This window comes from Equus asinus, chromosome 9 (genome assembly GCF_041296235.1).
Source record: "Equus asinus isolate D_3611 breed Donkey chromosome 9, EquAss-T2T_v2, whole genome shotgun sequence".
Classification (NCBI taxonomy): domain Eukaryota; kingdom Metazoa; phylum Chordata; class Mammalia; order Perissodactyla; family Equidae; genus Equus; species Equus asinus.
The window spans coordinates 93,192,334-93,211,909 of NC_091798.1; the positions used below are offsets into that span (position 1 = coordinate 93,192,334).

The 19,576-nt window shown below is 46.1% G+C and overlaps 1 long non-coding RNA gene across 3 annotated transcripts in view; it reads left to right on the forward strand.

The window, feature by feature from the left end:
- The first annotated feature begins 8,603 nt into the window (after nucleotides 1-8,603).
- LOC123289056 (uncharacterized) overlaps nucleotides 8,604-19,576 on the forward strand; it is a 107,143-nt gene continuing 96,170 nt past the window's right edge. The window contains exon 1 of one of the 3 annotated variants that reach the window (XR_011506059.1): nucleotides 8,604-14,183. This is a non-coding gene — a long non-coding RNA (uncharacterized lncRNA). The remainder of the gene's footprint in view (nucleotides 14,184-19,576) is intronic. The other 2 variants (XR_011506058.1, XR_011506061.1) reach the window with 2 other exon arrangements.

A 19,576-nucleotide genomic window follows, 5' to 3' on the forward strand; every position in this document is an offset into this window, starting at 1 on the left:
CCAGGGGCTGGCGATGGCTCGCTGGTATTTGCCTCTTTGAGGGCATCTGAGAGTTGGCTTCGTAAGCATTTAGAAGCACGTGGGTGCTGTGGAACTTGGCTCTGGGATTTCTGGGTCTGGTGTTCCAGCCTGGGCCATGGTTCCTGCAGGGGCATCTCCACAGCCCAGACCTGGGCTTCCCGAGGCAGCGAACATGCTTCCTCATCTTCAGTCTCCATACGCCTTTGGCATTTTAAAGTAGGCATTTGTTTTAAAATGGCAAATGATACAACATGAATTTCAGGAAAATTCTGCAGGGTTCCTCCGGGAGGCAGAGTGGGGAGTGCAGCTGCCTGGAAAACACGCTCCAAAGTAAGATCCCTCAAGGCCACTTACGGAACACAGGGTACAGAGCTCCCAAGTCAGGTTCTGTGTTGTTAAAGGAAAGACAATACAAACGTTGGACTAGGAGAGGTATTTAGAGACCATTTCGTCTCTCCCTGGGGAAAAAGAAGAAGAAACACATTGCACACCACTCACCCCTCATTGCAGCTAGCCCACGGCCTGCAAAGAGGGGGAGCTGTGTCAGGGTTTGCTGAATGAATGAATGAATGAATGAATGAACTGCTCTCTACTCCTCCCTTTCACACACGTGAGCTCACGGAGCTGTCTGAACTGAGTTCTTGGCAAATGTTTTTGAAGTGGCGTACGTTAAGAAATACAGGTTCAATATATCTGAAAGACGTTTAAATGAAAATTAAAACCCTAAAGCCAGCTAATATAGGATGGGGTGGGGTGGTGGCATGGGAGGGCTCATTATACCGGAACTTAGCCTCAGAATGCTACTAATATTGAATGCAAAACATGTCTCTGAGTTTCCTATCAGTCAAGGCAAAAAAGAAAAAAGATGGATTCATGAGTTCTTATTTTTAAAAGTCATGCCGTTTTGCAAAGAGAGAAATTTCCTGGATGCCGAGAGGAATTTGTTGTATGCTTGTGGTATAAGAACCAGCTATAAATATGGCTGTTTTTTTACATTGATTCTTGATAAAAATGGTGAGCATGATCTGCAGTCACGTTGATGTGAAGGGACTCTAAAGGGACTCAGTGGTGTGTCTGGCTGTGAAAGTCCTTGGTGGTCTGACTCGAAGGAACAACTGGCTGCCTTTAGCTGGCGTTCCTTGTCAGGTCCTAACCTGGGCTGCTGGGGAGGGCTCCAGGCCCGTGATAGACAGAGAGCACACTTAAGGATGCTCCCTTCATTCAAATATGAGGGTGGGGGAGGACAGCAAGGTGAGTAGTTGCACTGGTATCTTGGAATACTACATGTTAAAACAAACATGGATGTATTATGATGTATAGTATATAACCCGAAAATCACAACAGTATTTTTATGGCGAAATCTCTGAAGAAATTTCTTTTCGTAACAGGCCACTTCAGGCTTCTCATGCACACCTTTGTTTTCTGCTGACCCTGGGAATGATTGCATGGCAAAATCTGACAACCCTCTCAAATACGTTATTTTGCCTGAGCTCTTAATAGGAGCTATATGGTTCACAATTCAAAGCTGGGGTTCCCGATAAGTGTTGGAAGGGCAGGCATTGGAGATTGAGAGAGAATGCCCATGCCCTTGTCCCGGGCAGACAGGCAGGAAAAATGAGATTTTGATGATAAGTGGATGCATCTTCTGTCATTGCTTCTAAGAAAGAAGCTCTATTCCAGCCAACACACCAGTGCTGGCACACCCGGACACGCCTAGACGGAGGAAGAGAGCAGCCGTGAGTTACGGGCGCTGTTCTAGTTTAAAATCTGTGTGGTTCAGCGAAGGGTTTGCATCTGCCTGTGATGCTCTTTGCTGTTGTGTAAATCTTCACATTGCACATGAGGCTTTCCAGGTAAGGGCTTTGAGCTGTGGCCGCAGCTGAGCAGCAGCACTAGGGTTCCAAGCAGGGCAGAGACTCCCTCTGTTCGGTGTGGGGGAAAAATTCCGTTCCAGTCAGGGACACCAGGCAGCGGACTCTGCTGCTTTTTATTACTATGGCAGCCCCATGGTTTCATGAGCGTTTGGCTCCGAATGTTACTGGTGTCCCTGCCCCAGGCTTGCTGTTGGTGATGTCTTTAGAAAACGTCTCTTCCGTATTCAAAAATCTCTACTGGTTTTATTTCACACACGAGGCTGTGGAATAAAACCTACAGCCTCCACCACAGTCCAAACGCCCCATGGGGTTTGGCTCGTGGCCACCTGTCTGCTCCCTTTGCTACCCACTCCTGGTCGGCCCCTCTCAGCTGCAGTGGCCAATGTTCCTCAGATGAGCTGGGTTCACCCCTCCTCTGGCTCTCCTCTCCGCCTGGAGCACACTCCCCCAGGGGTCAACACGTCTCAGGCCCTCACCCTTATGGATGGTTTCCGTTTTCACTCCCTCCGCCATACCTTTCCCTCATCTCTATAACCTCACCAAGCCTTTCCTTGTTCTTCAAGGCGTTATCACTATGCTATCTGTTTGATGATTTGGTTTATTGTCTCTCTTTCCCTCTAGAAGGTAAACTCCATAAGGGCAGGAAATTCCTCTCTTCTGTTCACTGTTACCGTCCCATTCGCTAGAACAGTACCAGGCCCATAGCATGCGCTCTCTTTTTGGAAAGAATAAGTCAATACTTCATATCCTTGTTTGCCAGTGGATGACAGAGGGCCTGAAAGAGGCCGTCATGGGAAGACGGGTAGCTTGTGGCTGGCGTTATGTAACAAGAAACATTTGTGTGGTGAGGAGAGGCAAGGAAAAACGAATTGAAATACTTTTTATCCTCCTTCTGTGGGAGAAAGTTCTGGAGAATCAGGAAGGAGAACAATAGAAATATAACATGGTGGAGCTAAAATAACCTTAGGAAATGGTTTCTGGACTTTTTATCAACAAAGATCTCTTTTTAAACTTCTTTCATGTATTTTGTCAGATCTTCCTACCAAGACCCCACACTTTTGAAATAACAATTCATTGATTTTCTCAATCATATTAATTAAAGCCATATGTAATGTCAATAAGACCCTCAGCTTGAAATTAAAATAATCAGGGTAATTATGTGACTCTGAGATAATTCCTTCTGAAAGCAAAGGCAGAGCTTGTGCAGCCTCAGCTCCAACAATTAGACGCTCTCCAGTGGTCCTCCGAAATTTTGAAATTGGCTCAAGGGCCCCCGTTAGCATCTAAAATACTGTGACTGCCCAAGGTCATAGCAAGTCACTGGCACTGTTTCTAGACTGACAGGCTGGTGCTGTGGCTTCTGCCCTGGAGCTCTGGACCAGCGTATGGACAGCTGCCCACGAAGTCCATGCACTTGTCAGCTCTGGTCTAGTGAGTTACTTAGAGGCCAACAGCAACAACTGCTCTTATTTACTAAACATGTAGTATGTCTGGGCTAGGTGGTTTTCCTAAATTTGATATAATTCTAAAAATAGGCTTTATAATAAATATCATTTCCCTCATTTTACTAAAGAGGAAGGAGCAGGGAGAACTTCAGGAACTTGCGCAGGAGCTCACAGCTAGTGAGTGGTGGCAGAGTCAGGATTTGAACCCGGGTTTTTCTGCTTCAAAGCCCACATTCTTTGTTACACATTGCTGCTGCTACACCCAGTGCCAGGTTCTTGTACGTGATTCGCCTATTGAGAGGTTGTGCCCTGGAGAGGCGGTCATTTTTAATTATTTCAACAACGGAACCCTCCCCCAAGTAGGTAGGTTACAAAGAGCGCGGCCTCTTTGATCCACGGCTCCCTGAGCCCGGGGAGGAGAGAAGGCAACTGTGGGAAAGACATCTGGGCAGCTGGGCAGAGCAGGATGGCCTCTTAAACCTGAGTTATTTGTATAGTCACGCAAATCCCTTAATAGTCTACAGCTTTTCTGTCTCCTTCCTTAGTTCATCCTCACGTGTCACCATGACCCGGGAGTCTCCCTATCTGAGACTCACGTTCCCCAGCTGTTCTTAAAAACTATAGAGTCTTGGCTTTGGTATAAGTTGCCACACCTAGCATTGGCAGGTGGAGAGCATCTCGTGAGTGGTCACAAAGGTTTAGAAGCTATAACGTTCATGACTATTACCTAAAGAATATTTGGTTTCTGATAATGGACTTGTGACAAACACTTATCATGTGAATACTAATTACTGTGACTTATACTGAATTCTCACTGGCTGCCTTACTTAGGAGCTGATGTTCCAGAAAGTTCCTGCTGGGTGAAAGACATAGAACCATGTCTGGCATTGAGATGTTAGAAGGAAAACAGTACACTTTGTTCTCTTGGCGCGCTCCCACTTAACTGACAAATCGGTTGAGCTGGAGAAGCTTTGTTTAAGTAAGGAATAAGGAATGATTTAATTCATGTGACAGTCCAAATATGATATTTCCAAGATGGGCTAGGAGGCATGTCTGACCGCTTTGCTCTGAAGGAGGGAAGAAGTGTAGCTTGGTGGGAAAAGCATGAACTTTACAAGCAGAGAGAGGTGACTTTTTAATTTCAGCGTCACTGTTTGTTATTATTATTGCTGTTGTGAGTAATTATAACAGAAATAGTTTACCTTGCACATGTAGGCAGTATTCTAGATGCTTGCCTGGCTTACCTTAATCACGACAACAGTCCTACGCTGTGTTATCATGAGGGATTATCAGTCATTTCTATTTCACAAGTGAGAGGATGGGGCTGAGAGAGTGGATCAGTCAGGGTCCTGGCAGGAAGCAGAATTGAATTCAGATGGTTCCAATACGGAGCCTTTAAGGAAAAGAGTCCCTGCAGAGGTGGAGCAGGGATACGGGAACCAACGAAGGGTGCTGAGGCGCGGAGACTGCAGCCTTGGTAACCATTGCCCCCCTAGAGCTGAGAGGGCAAGAGGAGGACGCAGGGAGTGCCTCCTGGTGGGAGCTGGTGTCACAGGGGGATGCTGCGACAGCCAGCAATGTGGCACCAAATCTGGGAGGGAGTCGGGGAAGAGCATCTCACTCCCTCTCTTCTCCCCTCTGATCTCCTGTCTGTGCCTCTGGCTGACTAAACCAAGGGGAAGCCAGAGGGCGAGGGAAAGCGAGGATGCTCGGTGGATCAGCCTTTCAGGCCACAAGCAGGTTAGAGGATGGAGAGAGTGGGTTGAGGTTGGAAACTGAAGAAACGGGATTCAGTCTCAATTCAGTTTGGATGTTGACACTGATGAGGCTATACATACACTAAGAGGGAGAAAAAGGTGTAACTCATATAACGAGGCTTTCTGGGAGAGCATGGTGGCTCCCACGCAGATCTGAAAATGGCTTGAGAGTGCAGGGAAAGGAGACTGGCTTGGTATTTTTATGGTGGTCAGAGGGTGGAGGTACAGTGAGGGTTCCCATGCCTGGTTTAAATTTCTAGCCAGTGCCAAAGGAAGGAGCACCCAGGCTTTCTAATCAGCTTGCCCAGGTGTGGGGCTGGAGGAGAAGAGGGAGAGGTGGGTCTTCCAAGCTCAGACTCTTTATCATATGGTGTCAAATGGAGATTAACCAGCAGAGTGAGGCTCATTGTTGTGTCCTAAGGCACTTAACTATTAAGTACGGAGCTGGGTTTTCAACCCAAGCCAATCCTTGGCCAAAACTCCTGCTTTTAACTGGCTTTGTCACCTTGAGCAAATTACTTGGTCTTCTTGTCCACAAGCTGGACGTGGCAGCTCAGAGTCGGATGTGCTGGAACAGGTGTTCCATTAATGGCAGTTATTATTGTCACTCTTTTGTTTCTGCTGAGGTTGCTGTTGGTGGTGGTATTTCTTTCTCCCATCGTCTGTCTCCATCAGGGCTGGATACCCTGGCATTCTGGTGTCTCTTTGTGAAAAGGCTGGCACAGATTTTACTCCCACTTCCCCAAGAAGCATATCCTTGGACACCAAACTTTACCTCTTTCTAAGACAAGGCTGAGAAGACTTATCTTGTGAAGTGAACTAACAGGCAACTTTAACATCTGTCTCCCTGAGGCACTCAGACAGGAAGCCGCAAAGCTTTCAATCATCTGGACGCCGCAGCAATGCAATCGAGGAGCGGAGAAATGAACGGGGCCCTTCTCACTCTATCCTCTGCTATCAACTTTGGAATATTGTCTTTCTAAGATGCTAGGTAAGAAAAGCTGTGAGATGGGCATTTTTCCCCCCAGCGATCCTTAAATGTCATGTGGTTCCAGAATCTTCTATTTCTCTAATGCTACTCCAGCTCACCTACCCCATGGACTGGGTGTTTTGCACATAGTCTCTCCTTGATTCATCTTTGTTGAATTAAAACAAATACATTAAAGACTGATCTTTGAACCAATGGCACACCAACTAAACCACCAATGGCTTGCATGTTTTTCTTTTAAAAATGAGGCCAAGAAGATTAATTATAAAAATAAAGGGTGTTTCAGAGAGAATATTACCAGCAGCCATCTCGTCACATGTGGGAACTGAACTCACTTCTGAAAAATTCCAGGTCTCTAGACTGCATGCACGTGAATGGCGGATCAACCAGGTGACGACACCAGCCCGCAGCCTGGGACTGGGGAGGTCCTGGGCCTGCAAGTGCCTGTTCTTCCAGCCAAGGGGCTGGGGATGTGAGGCAAAGAACCTCTCAAAAAGCTTTGACAGGAACTTTTCTAGGAATTTCAAAAAGCATTATTGAAAAAAAAATCCTGGCATCTGTCCTTCAGCCAGCAGTCCTGTGGTGGATGAGAACAGATGCTACCCTGGCTCAGTAAAGGGCACAACATGAGTCTTTTTCTTTCTGCTTTGTAAACCAGAAAACACCATGCAATGCAGGCCAGAACAAGACAGGTGGCATCCATTGGAATTGGAAATGAGATGCTGAGATAATGGACTGGGGCTCCACCGTGGCCGGCCTCAGGGAGTGGCTCCCGGTCAGAGGGCTCATTGTGTTTCTCTCTTAATGAGCAGACTTCATAAAATGTACAGCTCCTGATGCCACTTTGATTCCCTAAACTGTGTTAATTGTTCTTTTGTGCGCTCTTCTTGGCACAATTTGCTTGTGATGAACCCCGAGCGTTCATCATGACTGGACGGGGCTGCCTCTCCCAGAGACCCTGGGCTTTCTGTGAAGCAACAAAGGAAGAAATGGTTCTGTGTGGGCTGATTCCCAGAGTCTGGGAGGTTCTGCGAGTGCCTGTGTCACCTCCTTGGCACAGCCCCTCAGCGTGGAGGAATCTTTAGGGCGGGGGGAGGAGAGACGGGGTTTAAAGATGAAGAAAGCTGGAGAATCTTCACCATCTCCTGACTGGAAAGGGCAGAGTTGTGTGGCAGGGTAAGTGGGCAGTGGGCCTTTCTGACCCTCTGTCAGTGTCCATTTACCTCTTCTCTCCCATCATGGGACGATACCCTCTACAGCCCCTTGCTGCTCTGTCCTCCTGACCCCGGCTTCATGCACAGTGGGGTGGGGGGAGTTGGGAGTTGGGGACAAGATTCATCTTTCAGATTTCCACTCTTTCACACGGTTTCTCGTCTTTACACACACCCCTGACAACAGTGAACCCAAATTTACTGGCACTTGGGGCTCAGTGAGGGGTTCCTCCATTGGAGGAAAGCTCCAGGTTACAGCATTGATGCCCCCTAAGCGTGTGGTCTGCTTTCTAGCCCAGGTAATGGTAACTTTGGTATTTTCACAGCCTCTTCTGTGGCCATAACCAAAGCAAGGGGGAGGGGTTTCAGTTGTCATGAAAGAGCCAGTTTGGGACTGATTTGGGAGCAGGGAGTATCTTTCTATTTTTCAAAGCCCTCAAATTAAGCCACAAAACCCCAGCATTAGGCAGTACACCCTCTGGAAGAAGAACGGGAGCTGAAATGCATCGAGAGACGCTAAGTTTTCCTGTCTTTTGACCTAGTGGTTGCAGCTGTAGGTGTCTATCCTAACGAGGAGATGTGCGGAAATGCAGACAGAGCTTTCTGTGGGACAATGTTTATGGCAGTAGTGTTTTTCTAGCTGGGAAAACAATTATTCGAAGAGCTGGCAAATAATTCCTTTCAGAGAGAAAACTGCCCTGGTTTAGGGTCACAGCTTCTGGGGCAGTTATGGTTACGAGGGTGAGGCTCTCTGGCGACAGGCAGATGGACAAAAAGATACCTAGACCTCTCTGCCTATGGTGTTTATGGGCATCTGGGGGTTAGGAAAGGCTGACAACAGAACAGAGGGAGAGAGGAAGGGAGAATGCGGAACAGAGCATCTGGAAGGGGGTGGCGGAGGAGCTCTATGGAAATGTCTAGGCCTCTGGGTAAGTTGAAGGAGTGGGTTGCCAGCAGGCATGTATCTGTATCAGTTTATTCAAATAGGGGAAAGAGAAGGGAAAAAGGAGACAAGTGTGGCGAGGAAGACAGAGGAGGACACACCTGGTCCTTGGGCAGAGCTCTAAGGCCTAAGTGGAGAGGCTGTCTTCACAAAGGAACTCAAGGGCCTGCTACTCAGTGTGGTGCGGGGCCCTGCACGTCAGCCCACCTGGGAGCATTTAGATCCACTCGAGACCTCATGAATTGAGACCTGCATTGTTACACGATCGAGGTGATCTGTGTACTCATTGAAGTTTGGGAAGTGCTGCCCTGGGAGACCCAGCAAATCCAAGAACATCTCAGAGAATGAGAAAGAGCAGCTTCCCCTCCGTGTCTGCCAGAGCACTGCCTGGCTGGGGAAACAGAGAGAGGACGGGGACCAGCTGGGGCCTTGGATTCTCACGGAAGGAGTGGCAGGGAGAGCATGAACGTTGAGTGAGTTTTCAGAGGTGGGAACAGTTCAGAGGACTGAGAGATCACAAGGATTACTCAATAGCAGACATGAGATACGCTGGGAAGTCGCGAACACAGCGCTGAGGCTTGGAGAAAGGCGGGTCTTGTGTAACACACAAGCCCACCTGTCAGCAGGACCACTGCAGCGGCCTTGGGAAGACCTGGTAGGGTGTGTGGCTGGTCTGATCCTTACTCGAAGGAGAGTGTACAGACAAGGAAATATTATTGCCAATGATCGCAGGGAAACGTACCTTAATTTAATCAGTGTGATTTCAGATTTTACTTTCATGCATTTTTGTACTTTGCAAATTTTCTGCGATGATCATGGGTAAATGTTAGTAGAAAAATGCAGCAAACTGTAAATAGTGCCTGCCTCTGAGCGGTCTTAGTGTGGATTTATTCCTCCTTCCTATTTTTCTGTACTTTCTGAAGTTTCTCCATGAACTGGTAATACATTTGTAATGAGAAGGGAAACAAAAAGAAGCAGGAGATACGGACTCAGAAGACTTGTGTTCCAGATGGACCCCTGCCCTTGAAGCTGTGTGTTCTGTTGTCATGCGGCCTCGTTCAGCCTCATGGGACACTGTCACAGACCTCGGGGCTGTGGAGATAATGGGTGTGGAGGACTTTGTGAACTGGTGAGTGCTCCACAGATGTTAGTCCCCAGGCTGGCCTGGCGGGGTCCTGTAGAGTCCTGCCTCGGAGCTCTTCCCGCTCCTCCCTTGGCCCACACACGGGGAGGTCAGCGCAGAGTGTCTGGCTCCAAGGAAACCTTCCAGCCCCAGCAAGGGACTTTCCGCTCCACAAATGAGTGGCCGGGGGCCCAAAATTCTTCTTCCTCTTTGGCCAATTTGACTGAGATAGAATTCCCGAACTTTTCTTTTTTTAAAATTAAAATTTGTTTTTTATTGCAATAACATTGGATTATAACATTATATAGCTTTCAGATGTACATCGTAATATATTTCGAATTCTGTGTAGATTACATCATGTTCACCACCCAAAGACTAGCTATAATCCATCACCACACACATGTGCCTAATCACCCCTTTTGCTCTCTCCCCTCCCCCCTTCCCCTCTGGTAACCACCAATCCAATCTCTGTTGCTATGTGTTTGTTTGTCGTTGTTTTTATCTTCTACTTATGAGTGAGATCATATGGTATTTGACTTTCTCCCTCTGACTTATTTCACTTCGCATAATACCCTCAAGGTCCATCCATGTTGTCACAAATGGCCGGATTTCACCATTTCTTTTGGCTGAGTAGTATTCCATTGTGTATATATACCACATCTTCTTTATCCATTCGTCCCCTGATGGGCACCTAGGTTGCTTCCAAGTCTTGGCTATTGTGAATAATCTGAACTTTTCTTAACAAAATGCTACCTGCCGTCTGTCAGACAAGAGTGGCATCTCTCATTAAAACTGCTGGAATGGCGCCATGGTGTTTTCTGTTGAGTCCTCATTGCCTGGTGTGACAGTGGCCTTCTTTAGACAAGCTGTTTGGAACCTCGAACAGGTCTGAAATTACATGAGGTGTAACTAACAAACATGTAGACTGGTGGATAAGGCCAGTTCAACATACGTGGAAGAAACGTCTTCCTACACGCACCGAAATGATCTTCATCTGTAAAGCCACATGGGTCCTGCCAGCCCAGTGCCTGTCATGCCGGGCTGCTGCGTCCAGAAGCACTTTTGACTTGCAGTCTAGGTGCTGCAGTTCAGCAGTCAGGCTGCCCAGAGAGCCCTCGTGTGCCTTGCTTTCTCCTAACATGGGTGCAGATGTGATGTGCAAACCCGAAGGGCGTTGACTCGGACGGAGGCTTGGAGATGGGTCCCTCACCTGGCAATCCAGTGTCTGATGACAACACCAGAAACCTTGTGAGACCAAAGTCCCTATTTTAAAAGACACCACTATTAAGTTTTGCCAAACAGAGACGATGTAGGGCAGGATCAGCTCTCGCCCCCAGTTTTAGGGAGATTTCTTATTTGCAGATGTGGGATGTTAGGCCTTTTGTTAAGATGGACTGTAGCCCAGCTCTTTGACTTATTTCTTAATGGCCTTGATCCTCGTCAAATACAAGCGAGGCAATTTGTTGACTTATTTGCCCTTGTGTGTGTCATCAGCTTTGACAGATGGTAGTCAACGTAGTGGTCAACAAATATTGACTGGGCCGGCTCTCCCTGGGGGCTGGCCAGGCAGGTTCTCTTCCCTACTCTGTCTCTGTAGCTGTTTCATGGGGCTCAGCTGGGCGGAGTCTCAGAGATGTAGCTGGGGAGGAGGCGCCTGCCAGGTGGGAGGAGAGACCTGAGACCCTTGTTGGCACACAGACAGCCCATTGACTCCCTACCCATCAAGGTGAGGAGGGTGAGGCAGCCTTTCCTTCCTTCCCCGCATCCTGCCCTTCAGGCTGCCCTGTCACTGCTTGTCTTCCCCTTCCAGGATGTATTTGATGTTACTGTTTGCTAGTTTGCATTTGAATTAAAAAAGGAAGTGAGTTTGTGAAAGAGGGGATGCAGTGTCATTTGCCATGGGTGGGCCTTGAAAGCAAGACTCTGGCCTTCTGCACCTTGGGGAGAAAAGTCTTCTGCTCACGAAAAGATCATACAAAAAAATGATACTAGCTATATTTTTAGTGACTCTCATTATTTTCTAGACGTTGAGATGTGGGCTTTCTGTGTAAAGTTTTGAGACTCTAGTGTAGCAGAATATGCAAATAAGACTACATTATTTGTTTCTGCTGCTCAGAAGAGGCAAGCTCTTCATTCCTTGGGGATGGGAGGCCATGACTGCTTTTCCGAAGGCCAAGCCTTCTCTCCCTCGGGAAAGATAAACCAGCTCTTTGGTGGCGATGGGCCATTGGCTGCCCAAATCAACCGGCACTTTTTCCCTAGAGCCACTAAACCTCCTCCTGAAGCCAAAGGGTAGGAAGATATGCTTTTCCTTTCTAAGGGTTGAGAAGGAAGGGCTCAAGAGAGGAGAGTGGAGTTCTCCAGGAGTCAGGATAAGGACGGAAGGGTGGTTGGTGCCTTCCAAGAGTGGTAAAACTTGAGCCCGCATGTGCTCAGCACTCTAGAAGTTGCTGGAGCTTGGAAGGAAATGACCCAGGGTGGCATGTGGCTGCTGGAATCCAAAAGTAATGAGTCCCCAAGGCCAGCTAGTCGTGAAGGGAGTATGGCCACCTGCCTATGACAAGGCTGTGTGAGGGTGGCAAGAAGCATCCTGAGGTGTTCACAGTAGACTGCTAGCCTGAGGCCTTTCCCCTTGATTTCCTTGACTATTCCTGGATTACCAGGTCAACGGGAAACATGGTAAAAACATAACAGATCCTAGACTGCTCATGGCACTGGTGGGTAGAGAGTTGCATCTGGATTTGACACAATTTAGGAAAAAGTAAAGCAACAACAACAACAAAAACCCATGACAGCCCCAAACAGGCAAAATTGAGTGCTATATTTCGGAATCAATACACAAGTGGTAAAACTATAAGGAAAAACAAAAGGACAATGACGAGGGAAGTCCCATGGGAGGGAGGGTGGTGAGGGGACGGGATAGCCTTCTAAGTAGAACTGCAAGATGAAATACAGGACATTGAGGTAAATGTGGTTGTCGGATAAACAATAAAGAGTATTTTAGTGAAAGTGTTTCCCAAATGTTGCATGGGACAAACTTATACTTGAAAAAAAAATCATTTATTGCTTATCTGAAACTCAATTCCTGTATTTTTACTTGGTAAGTCTGGCCTTCTAAGGTACTGGCGATGTCCTGATTCTTGACCAGGGCTAGTCTACTGTTTGACTGTGGGGGTTCACTTTATTTTGAAATGTACATGTATGTTTTATATACTATCCTGCATGTGTTAGCTTTCATAATAAATTTTTGTTTAAATATTCTCACTCCTCAACTATTGTGGAATAATTTGAACCAATTACAAAAATATCATCTTATTTACTCTGTCGCTTCCCGTCCCTCCCCTCCCCCACAAATGTTGTAAGGAATGTACTCACATCCCATTACAGATGAGGCAACTGAGGCTCATTAAATAACTTGTCCAAGGTCACAGAGCTGGTAAGGGGTAGAACCAAGCTTGAAATTGAGTGTGTCAGACCCCGAAGGCTGTGCTTCTAACTGCCGTGAAGTGCTTGAGTTTCGCAACCAAAATAACATAGACCAAAATCTCCTGGGGCTCACAGGAAACTTGCAAAAACACTTGTCCTTGAAGCAAGGGATGGTCATGTCACTCTGACAATGGGGTCATGAGTAAAAAGTTTTATAAAAGAGAATAGAAAGAATCAGCAGATAGCAACACTGAGATGTCACATCTGTCGGAATTATCTAACAAGGATTTTAAAGCAGCTGTCATAAAAATGCTTTGACAAGCAATTATGAACGTACTTGAAATAGTGAAAAAATAGAAAGTCTTAGCAAGAAAAGAAAATACAAACAAGAACCAAGTGAAAATTTTAGAAGCCAAACATACAATAATGAAATAAAAAACTTAGTGGGGCTCAACAGCAGAATGGAGAGAACAGAGAAATGAATCCATGAATTTGAAGAGAGGACAATAGGAATTACCCAATCTGAGCAATTGAGAGAATGTAGACTAAAAAGGAAAGAATGAACAGAACCTTTCAGGGATCTGCAGAACTGTAACAAAGGATCTGACATTCATGTATGTAATCAGAGCATCAGAGAAAAGAAAGAGGGTGGGGCTGAAAAAGTACTCAAAGAAATGATGGCTGAAAAGTTCCCAACTACGGCAAAATTGGAAACATATAGATTCAAGAAGCTGAGAGGATTTCAAACAGGATAGATCAAAGAAATCCACACCAAGACATATTATAATCAGGCATCAGAAAACCAGAGCCTGGGGCCCAGCCCTGTGGCCGAGTGGTTAAGTTCGCGCGCTCCACTTAGGAGGCCCAGGGTTTCGTGGTTCGGATCCTGGGCGCAGACATGGCACTGCTCATCAGGCCATGTTGAGGCAGCATCCCACATGCCACAGCGAGAAGGATCCACAACTAAAATATACAACTATGTACTGGGGGGATTTGGGGAGAAAAAGCAGAAAAAAAAAAAGAAAACTAAAGACAAAAACCCAAAAAATCTTGAAAGGAACAAGAGAGAAATGCCACTTTACCTACAGATGAAAAGCAATTTGAGTGACAGTGGGATTACTCATCAGAAACCACGGAGGCCAGAAAGAAGTCACACAACATTTTTCAAGAGCTGAAAGAAGATAACTGTCAGTTCTGAATTCTACATCCTGTGACGCTATCCTTCAGGAAGGGAAATCAAGCCATTTTTAGATGAAGGAAAATTAAAGAATTTGTCACCAGCAGACCTACCCTAAAAGCCTCTTTAAAAGAAGTTCTTGAAACAGAAAGGAAACGATGAAGGAGGGAATCTTGGAACGTCTGGAAGGAGGAAAGAAAAATGAAAAGAGTAAAAACGTGAGTAGATACAATAGACTTTCCTTCTCCTCGTTTTCTTATATTTATCTGATATTATTTTCATATATTATTACTTCTTAAATTGTATTTTTCAATCCAAGCAAAAAGCGTAACATTGCCTGATGTGGATTTCAATGCATGTAGAGGAAACATTTGAGACAATTATATTGTAAATCGTGGCGGGGGTGGGGGGGCAAAGGGACTTAAGGGGAGCTGAGATTTCTACACTTCACTCAAACTGGTAAGATACTGGCACTGGCAGATCTCTGTGGTGATCCGTGTCTTGATTGTGATGGTGGTTACAGAAATCTACGGACGCAATCACCTGTAGTAGAACTATACACCGCATTGTACCCATGTCAATTTCCTGTTTTTAATATTGCGTTTTAGCTATGCAAGATGTAACCACTGGGAGAATTAGTTGAAGGGTACATGGGAACTCTTTGTCATATCTTTGCAATTTCCTGTAAATCTGTAATTATTTCAAAATAAAAAGTTGAGAGAGAGAGAATGAGCAGCAGGCTCCAGTTGTCGTGTTTTTCCAGTTGTAGTTGTTTGACTTTAGGGTGTCTAGGAAAAGCCTGAGTGGCTTTAAGACGTCTGAGTTAAGTTCTGGCTGGATAGAGCCTACAGTAATTGAATTGAGGCGTCTGTGGGTCAGCCTGAAACCAGACCACTTTGTGTCTGGAACATGTCTTGGTTTCCTGTGCCCTTTCAAGGGAATCGATATATTGATTTTCATTTACCCAGCCATATGTGTTCAGGACATGGTTTATTTAGAGATGTCCCTTCTCCCTATGCATCAAAAGATATGGAGGGGCTAATTGAGAGGTTCACAAACACAATTTTCCTGGGGAAGAACAGTCATAAATAGAAAGCCTCTTTCTTCGGAATTCCCGCTTCCTCCTCCCTCTGCCTCCACTGTGCCCATGGTCGGGTCTGTCCTGATAACGTGCATTCCATGTACACCCACACCCCCCACAAGTCCTCTCAGCTCTACTTCCAAACTGTATTTCAAATTTCCCCACTCCTTTCTTTCTCCATCGTCATCATCCCTGTCCAAGTCACCTTCAGTGCCATGCGGATTACTTCAGCATTCCCTTCTTGATCTTTCTTCCAACTTGCGCCCTTAAAATCCATCCTCCATGCACCAGTCCAGGTGATATTCTAACAATGTACATCGGATCATGTCACACCCCTGCTTAGTGCCTCTGATAGCTCCCCTTGTGCTTGGAATAAAATTTGCACTTATGACTTATGGCCATGACCTTGCCTCTGCCTTTTTCTTTGACCTCATCTTCAGGCGTCACATTGTCTTAGGTCCACTGGCTGCTTTTCTGTTCCTTCACCACCCAAGCTATTGCACACTTGATGTCCCCATGCTTTCCCTGGAATGGGTGTCTTACTGCTCTTCATGCTGCTGGCTCTTTTTACCCTTTGCGTCACAGTTGAGAAGCCTGACATCCAAGTGGTCTTCTTTGACCCCTTGTCTAAAGCAGCTCCTGCCTCATTGACTCCCTGTTCCATCAGCCCATTTATTATACTTTCTAATGCTCCTGGTTGTCTTCTTGTTTATTGTCTGTTACTCTCCTAGAAAGGAGGCTCTAAGGGCGGGGGCTTTGCATTCCTAGTCACTATCATGGCCCCAACTCAATACATATTCGTTGAAAACATGAATGAATAAAAGAATGCTTGAAGAATTCTAGGCTATCAGAGCTGCAGGACCTTCTTGCCGACAAGAAGCCCCCTGGGGCGCTTGGAGGACGTTGGGGAGGGAAGATGGTGACAGCAATCTGACTTTGGAGTTTACAGAACGTTTTGCATTAGAGTGCCTCCATTCCACAGGTGAGAAGCAGTGAGGCTCCTTAGGGTCACCCAGACCGCAGCAGGCAGGAGCCTGGACCTGGAGAAGCCAGTTCAGCTTCTCAGGACACGGGCCTCCGGCAGGGCGCTTGGAACAAGTGTCCCCCTTGTTGCCAGCACTTGCGCAGCTTTCACTGTTTATCCAGCAGCAGAGGCTTCAGGCGGTCTGCATCAGGCCCTGTCACCAGAATATGGAGCAAAGCTGAGAAAGAGAAGTCCTCAGGGAGACAAAAAGCTTCAGGAGGCACTGGTGACATGCCACTGTGATGGGGAGGGAAGAGAGGCAGAAGCAGGAAGGTCGATGGGGAATGAACAAAGGGAAGCATGACTTAACCGAGCTGGTGTCCCGGGGGCTTCAGTTGGTCAAAGCTTCAGCAGCAGTTCAGCCATTCCAGAGGACCGCCACAGCAGGACCTAGTCTCTGTCCCCTTGAGAGCATCCCGGGGCTTCTGGGGTCCCACTGGTGCTGAGAGCACAGAGAGGGGCACCTGAAATTGGACCCCCTGTGGCTGGATCGCGGTCTCCCATCCGGTCTTCCATTGCCTCTGACTTTTTGAAAAGATTGAGATAATGCTGGAAGAATTTCCAAAGCTACTCTTTGCTGTCGCTCTTCTCTTGTTTCCAGAGTCATAGTATTCAAGACACAGACAATCCCAGCTTCCCCAAAGCACCCATTGGAGTGATAACGTTACCCCAGAAATTCCACTTGCATCTACCTTTAATCATGTGGCAAATTACCTTATTAACCACCAGGGAGTCTAGTCTCGTTACCTAATTAAACCATCTCTTTCTTTTCTTCTTATTAAAACCACATGGGTTTTAACTTCTGTGTGGTTTTAGATTCTTTCCCCCTTCTTCGGATGTCTGGGTAATAATAGCTGCGTAAAAGAATTTCTGCTATTTTGTGTTGATGACTAAAGGGTTAGCAACATTAAATAAAAGGGGGGCCGCGGTGGAGATGGTCTGGATAGGCTCATGCTGGCCAGTGACATAACACCACTTGGGTGGTATGAAAGTCTGAGATGTGTACCCGTCGCTTACTGCTTTCTCTCACCAAAACATCTGGAGTACAAAATCCTGTCATTAGACAGCCCACATGTTAGAAAAACAAAAGGGCAGAAGAAAAGAAAACCCAGTCTGCCCGAATGGCTGGATAAAGCCTCATTATTGCGAGTAGGGAATTAGACATTTAAGGTTATACTTCAAAGCAACTATTTTTATTACAAGAGGCTCAACATTTTGATTTATTGGGCAGCAGAACAAGATTGTGACAAATATTTCCACCTCAAAGAAAAGACCAATCAGGCCTCTAAGAAGTCATATATTAACTAGTTTAAAAATAAAGTTTATTTCAACAATAGTTGTAATGATGAAAATTGTATGCTTCTCCTCCTAGCGCCCAATACATGGCTGCCTTAGCACACATGCCTAGAACAGGGAATGATTTAATCCTTCGGGAACTTTCTTCTTATCAAAGGGAAGTACTAAAATTTTGTAAAATGAAACAGCTGGAATTGTTAGCAAGCCTGTACTCCCTCTCTTCAGAGGTGGGCACGGGGCAGGGCCTGTCTACGATCCCGCGCTTCAGTCTGAGCTGCACCGTTCAAGAGAGAAGCTAACTACATAGGATGGGTTCTGAGGAATCCATGAAGATAATTAAAGAATAAAACATAGGGTTTTGAGACAGAGCTGAAGGAATTTAAAATATTCAGCCTTGTTAAAAAAACACACAAACCAAAAACCTAGCTAGAGAATTAGGTTACTAACCATTTTAGGTAGAACAAGCAGTATGTTGCGTTAAATAGTGATGACCTTCACCCACCTCCATCCGGACATGACTTTTTTCCTGTAATATGGGCAATTCCGATTAGATTAAGCTAGGGGAAGGCTTCAGTGAGAGTGTGCGTTACTGAACCTGGGAAATGCGTTTCTCAGGCAGGCTGTAAATTTGTCCTCTCTGTAGGTCTCTAAATAAACACTTCTCTTCCCAGGTGTGGGAACAGAACTTAGTGGAGAGAGCAGCAGCTGTGATGTGAGGCTCATCGCTTGGTTCTAGTCCCAGCTCTGCTACGTAGGTGACTGCCAGCCAAATCACTTAACTTCTCTGGGCCTCAGTTTCCAATCCGTAATACAAGTTTGGACTAGTCGATCTAAAGGACCTCGTGAAGTGTGTTCTGATTCTAGGAGGAAGCCAGAATCACCCCAGAAGGGCAATGAGACCCTTCTTCATTTTATTCTTAAGACTCTACTGCTTGAGAGGGAAGTTGGAACATGTGTGCATAGGGATGTCTGTGCGTGTGTGTGTGTGTGTGTGTGGTTATATTGGAGGGAGGGAAAGGGGAATCTAGGTGCCATAAGTATGTTCATAAAACTATAGGTGTAATTTGAAATTACGTAAATTACTTTAGTCTTTAAATACCATGCAAAGGAATTCTAAAGGTGAATGCTCTGTAAATTGAATAATTACTGCCATGTGTATCTGTTTGGTAAGCACACACTATCATTTGTTGGGGGCCTGCTGCAATTCTGCATACCATGTTGAGCTTGACGAATGTGTGCATGAATTAACTCCTAGAATAATCTAGCACTGCGTGCTTCCACAGCCGATGCTAAGAACAGGGAGAATGGAGCTTCGACAAAAGGAGCCTGAAATGCCGCAGGGTTCTGACATACTTTTTGAATCATCAGAAGATACGTAAATCTTGCTCCTTACACTTTTTTATTTTAAAGGTGTTTTACTGAGTACTAACTCTGAAAAATTGGGAAGGCCTCACTAAATTTTTATTGATTGATGAGACAGTATGGGAGATCAATTTCTGTTAACTAGAAAATTGGACTTAATAGACCATCCCAGTCTCTCACACTTTGTGCCAATGACCCACCACCCTCTTGTTATTGTGGGAAACGAGGGAGAGCAGGTGGGAAAGCCCCCTGAAAACGACTGGGCTGATGGCCACGCAGGCAGCTCGTGGTAAAACAGTGCCCTGGGAGAGCCTCATAAATCAAAACTGGTCTTCAGAATTAGCCAGACGCGCCAAGGTCACAGCGAGTCTTGGAGAGCCAGGGTCCCGGGGAGTGGGAAGAGAAGAGGAAGGTGACACGGTGCTATTGTGCCCTCCATTGACGCCCCCCAACTCATCACCTGACAGTGACGGGGCTCCCAGCTCGGGACTTCAAAACAGTTGGGAAATGTTCATAAACGTTCAGAATCCCATGGTGTAAGTAAAACATTTTTATAAGATTATAAAATAAAGAAAACTGGCACATGTTTTGTTTGAACGAGTGTGCTGGCGATTTCTTTTCCTAAGGTGAGGGACGCTTAAACAAGTCTCAGTAATTGCTCTTCGGGAATTTGGCCTCTTAATTTTTGAAAACAATAAAATCACGCAAATCTCTAAACCTTGTAGATGACAGACTCTAAACCGCAGACATATGGGGAGAGAATGTGAATGAATGATGGCTCTGCTCAGGTTATAGTTTCAGGCACGGAAGTCAAAAGGAGGCCATGGGATTCTTGCTTTGATCCTTGC